Source organism: Pristiophorus japonicus, chromosome 20 (genome assembly GCF_044704955.1).
Source record: "Pristiophorus japonicus isolate sPriJap1 chromosome 20, sPriJap1.hap1, whole genome shotgun sequence".
NCBI classification, from domain to species: domain Eukaryota; kingdom Metazoa; phylum Chordata; class Chondrichthyes; family Pristiophoridae; genus Pristiophorus; species Pristiophorus japonicus.
The window spans coordinates 63,356,194-63,364,956 of record NC_091996.1 but is presented as its reverse complement, the minus strand read 5'-3'; positions in this window follow the sequence as shown (position 1 = coordinate 63,364,956).

Here is an 8,763-nt window from a genome sequence, read left to right as displayed (position 1 = left end):
TTATGTTCTTATGTGACGAGGCCTTTCAGAGGTGACCGTCAGTCAGGACAACCCTAATCGGGATCCAGATTCAGACAAGCAAAGGCAAATACTGTAGTTCTGCTTCACGGGGACCGGAAGGATGATATGAGTGGAAATATCCTCTCTGCATCCACCTTGTTGAGCCCCCTCATTATCTTAAAAGTTTCAATAAGATCACCTCTCGTTCTTCTGAACTCCAATGTGTATAGGCCCAATCTACTCAACCTATCATCATAAGTCAACCCCCTCATCTCCGGAATCAACCTAGCGAAACTTCTCTGAACAGCCTCCAATGCAAGTATATCCTTCCTTAAATACTGTACGCAGTACTCCAGGCACATTCAGCAGAGGGCAATGGTTAAGAACTAAGCAGAGTCTGCCCCGATCACAGGGTAAAGCCACGAATGATGAAGTAGGTGCGTGGCATTCACCGTCCAGGTACTGGGCCATTGAGAAGCTCTTGTACCCCCGACTAAAACTCCCCTTTTGAAGGAGGGTCTCCTGAGTGATTGTATCCCCTCAGAATCTGTGTGTTCTGATGGTATAGTTCTCACTGCTTGTGACCTTTTATCCTGGCCTTTCTCACCTGTGTTAATCCCTAGAGGAACTATTAACGGCGATTTCAAACAACTGCTTATATTTGTATTGCAAAATGAACAGTAGAAATTCTCAATATGTCAGATCCATGACTGCCGTGATTCACCCCCCACCATCCCCCCGTGTGAGTTCTCAGTCAGGAGACTGGGGGAAGGTGCAGAGTGTGAGAGATTGGGCGCGATAAAGTCCACACCATTCTTGGGAGGCTCTGCTCTCTACTGCCAAGCAGTGTTGTGAGAGAGTATGCCACCACTGCCTGCCTGGGTGTAACTCTTGACTTGTTAGACACTGAAAATATAGCTGTAGCCATCACTGTCCAGAATTGTTTTTGCTGATACAAGACAACCATTCAGAATCTTCCACGGCAACAACCCATTTACATCTGATTTGTTCTCGTTTCTTGAAATGAGCCGACTGCCGTACCAAGAACAATGGTTAACAAAAGTGTCACACCCGGTTCTGAACAAATAGTGAGAGTCAATGAGTTACTCTAACTCTGCTCCATAACTCCAGACTGACCCATTGTGATTAACCCTTACTTTGCTGACTGAATAAGAACGCTACTTTCTTACATGATCCAGGAGTGTGTCTCCATGGGCCTGATGTCACTAAGCCCTACAGCCCGCCGAAAGGGAGCTTGATTTTCCACGGGGGTTCTCCCATATTCTCATCCGTTACCTCGCTGAGGGTTCTGCAGCGAAGCTAGGGAAATGCCGTCGGTTGACCTAACCTTAAAGGGTGGAAAATGGCCCAGGAAACTTTTATATTTTTTTTGTTGTGCCCCTCCTGGTCCCCTACCCAAAGAACGCTATGACCCACGGCCAGCCTGTTTGAGCCTCCCCTCCTCGAGTCTCCCCGACCTGACCTGCCGGTCAGCTCAGCGCAAGAGCCGCTGCATTTCCCGCCCATAGCTCGCCACCGGCATGTTCATGAGGCCAGAAGCTGAATTCTTCTCGGCCACCAGACAGGTAGAGGGCAACCTGCCGACATTGCACCTCTTTCGGGGAAAACTCAAAGAACGCCACCCACTGTTGTCAGGTAGATGGGGCTCACGGCGTGCACAAAGCCAGTGAGCCACAGTTTAAATGCCTGTAAATAGTCACAGAGTCGTCCTTAGCCGATCAATAAACAGCAACCCATAATCATACAGCACTGAAGCTGGCCTTTTGGCCCATCGTGCCTGTGCTGGCTCTTTGAAAGAGCTAAATGATTAGTCCCACTGCCCTGCTCTTTCCCCATAGCCCTGTAATTTGGTTCCCCTTCAAGTATTTATCCAATTTCCTTTTGAAAGTTACTGTTGAATCTGCTCCCACCGCCCTTTTGAACTGTACATTCCAGATCATAACACATGTTTGAAAGTTTTTTTTCATTCATCTCCTCGCGGGTTCTTTTGTCAATTAACTTAAATCTGTGTCCTCTAGTTACCGACTCTTCTGCCAGCGGAAACAGTTTCTCCTTATATTTGCTCTATCAAAAGCCTTATAATTATATGTAATGACTTAGCTGATTGAGTAGCAGCACTAGTTACTTCAACTGATGCCGTACAACAGTGACAATCAGACAAACTGCAGCAATACAGGTTATTAGTTGGTGCATTAAAGATAGGATGTATGTTCACAATGATTAAATACGGTTGAATGTGTCACGTTAATCCTGTGATTGTAGCTGATTCGTCCACAGTTTTTCTATGATCCGTCTTCCATAGAACTCCAGCAGCATTCCAGAAGATTAAGCAATCCTGCTTTCAAAGGGGCGTCATAAAAGTGTCTGGCAAAATTATTTTGGGAGGTAATACTTTTTTGAGGTATGTTGCTTGAACCAAATCGGTCAAAGGATACGCATATGCCAGGGGGGTGGAGAGCTGTCGTTGGCCGTTTTGGGCTTTGGGGTGAGTAGACTAAGATATATACAATTGGAGTGCCCTTTTATGCCGTGAACAAGGACAGACATTTTTACTGTAATCACATGACACTCCAGCACACAATGATGTATGTCAAGATTTACCTTGTCGCATTCTGTTTGCAAAGAAATGGAAAAAAATATTTTGTTAAATACTTCTTTTCATGACCCTTTAAGCCAGAATCTGGACCTTCAATAATGCTTTTGTTGTAAAATTTCATGTTGAATTTGTTTCAAATGAATTAAATTAACATGCCTTTACATTCATAAAATAAAAGTTCTGTCTGCCTTTGTGACACTTTTTCTGGATCTTTTTCTTTTAATGTGATAAGTCCTATCATCCTATCTGGGTCCGAGCACAAACTCTAGGCTGACATCCCAGTGCAATACGGAGGAAGTGCTGCACTGTCGGAGGTGCCATCTTTCGGAGATGTTAAACTGAGGTCCCGCCTGCCCTCTCAGGTGTTCTTAATAAATACCATGGCGCTATTCAAAGAGAAGGGGAGTTCTCCCCAGTATCCTGGCCAATACGTATCCGTCAACCAACATCACTAAATACAGATTATCTGGTCATTATCTCATTGCTGTTTGTCGGAGTTTGCTGTATGCAAATTGGTTGCTGCATTTCCTACATTACATCAGTGACTACACTTCAAAAGCACTTAATTGTCTGTAAAGCGCTTTGGGATGTCCTGAAGTCATGAAAGGTGCTATATAAATGCAAGTTCTTTTATATTACAACATAGTGAAGGATACGTGGGCAGGAATCGTAGAAACAAGATTGTTTACATGGATTAAATTCTCCTGTATTATGTCTGTCCTTGTTCACGGCATAAAAGAAAGGGCACTCCAATTGTATATATCTTAGTCTACTCACCCCAAAGCCCAAAATGGCCAACGACAGCTCTCTACCCCCTGGCACATGTGTATCCTTTGACTGATTTGGTTCAAGCAACATACCTCAAATAAGGAACATAAGTGAAGTCAAGGATGGGGAAAAAGTTACTTGGCCCCATCGCAGTTCAACTCTCTAGTGCCCAAACATTTAAATCTCATATGTCGAAGGATCTTTTAATGCTTTAAGGGAAGGGGAATTCCTCATTTGCCCCCTCACATGTTCAAAACTGTTTTAAATTCTTAGTTTTTATCATTAACCTGCAGTCCTGGCAATGGATTAATACTTGATACGTATGAAAAGGACAGCAAAAGACTTTGGTCCCTCACGTCTGCCTCAACCAGACAGGGTGAACCCACGTCCATGACTCATAGTGTCAGCCGTTGCTCAGTGGGTAGCACTCTCTGAGACAGAAGGTTGTGGGTTCAAGTCCCACTCTAGGGACTCGAGCACAAAAAATCTAGGCTGACACTCCAGTGGAGTGCTGCACTATTGGAGGTGCCATCTTTCGGATGAGACGTTAAACGTCTCCCCTTCAAGCGGACGTAAAAGATCCCACGGCATTATTTTGAAGAAGAGCAGGGGAATTATCCCCAGTGTACTGGCCAATATTTATCCCTCAATCAACATAACCAAAACAGATTATCTGGGCATAATACATTGCTATTTGTGGGAGCTTGCTGTGTGCAAACTGGCTACCGCGTTTCCTACATTACAACAGTGATTACACTCCAAAAGTACTTCATTGGTTGTAAAGTACTTTGAGACATCTGGTAGTCGTGAAAGGCGCTACAAAAATCTTAAGTCTTTTTACCCCCCATCACACAACCTCATGGGAGAGGAACATGAGCCCAATTTTGAACAACCTGGAAAATTCCTCTCCGACCCCCATAAGGCAATCAAGTAATCAACTCGGGAATCTCACTGGTCCCAGCCACTACACGGCTTGAAAAGTCCTCCTGCCTCAGAAACATGTCCATCTCCCTTTTGATGGACTGCAAGGAATCCATACTCACCACACACTTCAGTAATCTGTTCCAGAAGGTCATGACTCTTTCTAAAGTGAAATACTTGCTAACAAATTATCTTTTTGCCTCGGTATTTTATGCTCACACCCCTTCTCCCCATCACTGTCCAACTTAAATAGCCTATCCCACTGGACAGATTCCTTTGACATTATTGAAACCTCAGTCATATTTCCTCGAAACCTCTATTTCTCTAATGAAAATAAGCCCAACTAGTTCTGCCAATAAATTTTGAGCCCCAAGACTGAAAGTCATTTTGGTCGCCCTCCTCTCTGCTTTTCCCAAAGCTTCGATGTCCCCCACCATGAGGCACCAAAACTGGAAACAATGCTCCAAGCGTGGCCGTAACAAAGCCTTGTATTCCCCAAGGGTACAATTCTTAGTTTTACATTGCACCGATCAGAAAGGCATTCTTAAAACTCCTCTGCTTTTGAGTTTAGTCGGCAGATAGTAAATGGCTCTATTTGAGATGCAGCATCAAAGGTTTCAAAGCTCAGAGAAAATATGGTCATACAATCTATTAGAAATACATACGCTATTTTCCTCTCAATCAGTGGACAATGCAGTTAAACTGCACTCCTGCATGGAGTAGAGCAAGGTGGGTATAACAGGGAATGCGCTGAATGCTACATAGTACCAAAGACAATGCCTCTCACTCTACATTAATGTTGCCTTATTCCTTTTTTGAAACATTACTTCAATCGAAGGTTGTAGGGGAAATGTGGAGTTAATTTCCCTGTGCTTTGAGGCCTGGCCACCATTATTCCCAATACAAGACCCTCGTCCCATATACATTGCACCAGAACCTCCAGGGCCTCCCCCAAGGGGGTCAGCAGAGTGAGTCTACAACGTGTAAGGGAGTGGGGGGGGGGGGCATTCCATGCCCTCCCGACTCATTTTCCTCAAGGTTTTCTGGCAGGTTGCCCAAAGAAGAGAAGGATCTGAGGGTGATAAGCTGCAAGGCAAGGAAATTAGGAATTGGTAAATGAAAAAAGACCATGATCCATCTAGCTTGTCTTCTATCACCCTGGTAGTCACACGATACAATGATAATGGAGTTGTGGACCAATCATAGCAATCAATTTCTGTGAATTATTCTACAACAGACCCAGACATGACACAAGGAGAGCTTTGGGATCCATAGGTCCAAATTCACCTGTTCCTCCTAACCATGCTACACGCCATGTCTCAAATTATTCATATCACTAAATGTTCTTTTATGACCGAGAACTATCTAATTTGTATTTGAATGACCAATACAAACTGCTTCCACCATCACCCTAGGGAATTTGATCCATAAATTGACCAAGGATAACCAATTGACCTTTCTCTTTCAGCCTCCTGCTGGATTTTCAGACCGAAAGGAGCGGAAAGAGGCAACTGGCCAGCTGTTAAAACTGCAAGGCCCGGAGACCCAAACGCCAGCTGGATAAGTGGCAGGGACAGGGTTTTGAGGGGGTCTTGTGGGTGGGAATGTAGGGAGCGAACCTGAGCCACAGAGCTCCAGAGTTTCCTTGTTGGGCCCCAAGAAGCACTCTTGCTCCTCCTGGTCCCACAAAGGAAAGTTTAACGTTTACCTTTTCAAAGCAACTTTCACTATATTGGGGGGGGGGGGGTAAGTGGAATTAGGGCAGCCGCTGGGACGACGGTATAGAGGCCATCGGGGTCTTATTGATGATTTGCAGATAATTAGGCAGGATCCTCAAAGGAACAGTCCCTCAAGCCTGGACCACCATTCAATTAGATCAGTGATCTGTCAAAACAGTAGCATTAAAATGCTTGCTGTCAGGTAATTCACGACGGTACATTTAAAAAATCTCCCCCCGCCCGGTTTCCGCAGGTTAGGATTTTAAATTGCCCCAACATGTCAGTAAGTCAGCAGCTATGGAAGGCTTCAGAAATCTCAGAATAGAAGTGCAGAAATCTGAATTCCTCATGGATCTAGTTTAAAAAACCCTTGGTCTACTCGGAAACAGGCAAAGTACACTGTGGGGTAGTGCTCCACAGCAGGAACAGCAGTTTGTCAACCTTCAGTGTGGCAGTCTGTGTAGATATTTGAACTGATTCAGGACACCGACGTGCGCCTTTCATCTGTTCCTGTGCTAAACATCAATCCAGCTCTCGTTCTGCTCCAGCCATAATCTTGTGGAACACTGAAAGCCCACCGACATTTCTTCAATATTACCGAGTGCAGTCTATGAAATGTCTTCGACAAGTCCAATGACGTCAGACTTGTTTTCAAATCCCTCCATGGTCTCGCCCCCTCCCTATCTCTGTAACCTCCTCCAATCCTACAATGCTCTGCAATCTCTGCTCTCCTCCAATTCTGACCTCTTGCACATCCCCATTCTTATCGCTCCATCATTGGCGGCAGTGCTTTCAGCTGCCTTAGCCCTAAGCTCCGGAATTCCCTCCCTAAACCTCGTTCTCTGTCTTCCTTTAAGACACTCGTTAAAACCTACCTCTTGACCAAACTTTTGATCACTTGCCCTAATAACGCCTTCTGTGGCTTAGTGTTAATTTCGGTTTGATATTTGTTCTTGTGAAGTGCCTTGGGATGTTTTACTACACTATATAAATGCAATTGATTATGTTGAATCCTTGAACAAGAGATAGGGTTTCTCCTGCAATCTGCCAATAGGGCTTCAATATCCCAGTAAGAGGCTTTGTGGAATACTGAAGTAACCAACCGTGACAATGACAAGGAAGGCCATACTCTCTTTACAATTCCCACTCTTCCTCCATTTTTTACATCCATCTTAGCCACTCTGTTTGATGTGCTTTGTTTAAAAAGAAAAGACTGGCATTTATATAGAGCCTTTCATGGCCTTAGAACATCCCAAAGCGGATTACAGCCAATTAAATACTTTTTTGAAGTGTAATCACTGTTGTAGTGTAGGAAACATGGCAGCCAATTCACGCACAGCAGAATCGTACAATCAGCAATGAGATAATGACCAGATAATCTGTTTTAGTGATATTGGTTGAGGGATAAATATTGGCCAGGACACCAAGGAGAACTCCCTTGCTCTTCTTCAAAATAGTGCCATGGGATCTTTAACGTCCACGTGAAAGGGCAGACAAAGCCTTGGTTTAAAGTCTCATCCAAACGACTGTACCTCTGAAAGTGCAGCACCCTCTCCGTACTGCACTAGAGTGTCAGCCTACATTTTGTGCTCTCTGTTCGATAACCTCAGTCATAAGATGCCCAACAAAATTAAACTCAATGACCTAAAGGTCACCAGCTAAAACATGATGACCTAAGCGGCATGATAGAATTGTAAAAGTCAAAAATAGAACCTTATATGGGCAATGAAATGACTACAAAGTGGGAAAAGTAGACTTGCTACTTGTCACATCAGGACAGCGGGAGACAGCATCAGAACCCTGCCCAGTGATCCAAGCACTCAAGTCTGTCATCAACTACTTAATTGCTGCTGTGTTAGAATAGATCTGATAGATTCTTGTTAACTGTCTATTAATGTTGTGTCTAATTGAGTCCACATGGACTTTTAACGAATAAATCTGTTGAACTGACGTTTCATTGCAAACTTTACCTTCCCATAATGCTTGCATTAGCTGTTCTGCCTTGGCTTCATGGAAAAGAACTACAAAAGTAGATATATATGGTCCAACAATGCTATTAATACTTTGCCCAAAAATAAAGTAGGAAACTATCTTCCAATCCAAAGAAATGCAATATGAATGGTATTTTGTGGCCCTTTGACGTATTCTTTACTGCTTCACAAATGTGCCCACATTTTTTAAATATTCATTCACGAGATGTGGGTGTCACTGGCAAGGCCAGCATTAATTGCCCATCCCTAATTGCGTTGAGAAGGTGGTGGTGAGTCGCCTTCTTGAATTGTTGCAGTCCATGTGGTGAAGGTGCTCCCACAGTGTTGTTAGGGAGGGAGTTCCAGGATTTTAACCCAACGACGATAAAGGAACGGCAATATATTTCCAAGTCAGGATGGTGTGTAACTTGGAGGTGATGGTGTTCCCATGTGCCTGCTTCCCTTGTCCTTCTAGGTGGTAGAGGTCGTGAGGTTGGGAGGTTCCTTCAGTGAATATGAATGAGGTGCAACATAGAAAATTTGATGCGTTATATTTTCAGGCCAACGTACTGTACAGAGCAGAAGAACTGGAAATAGAACCTGTTAATACAGAGCCAACTGCATTCCCACAGAAAAATACACATTATGACTGATGCTATGGGGCAAAGAGAGCTCAGAAAAGCACCAGATACGTATTAGCTGAGTGCAGGCAGGCTCCCAAGGATGAAGCAAGAGAGCTTTCTTGCACACAACCGGTTTTTCTATATTT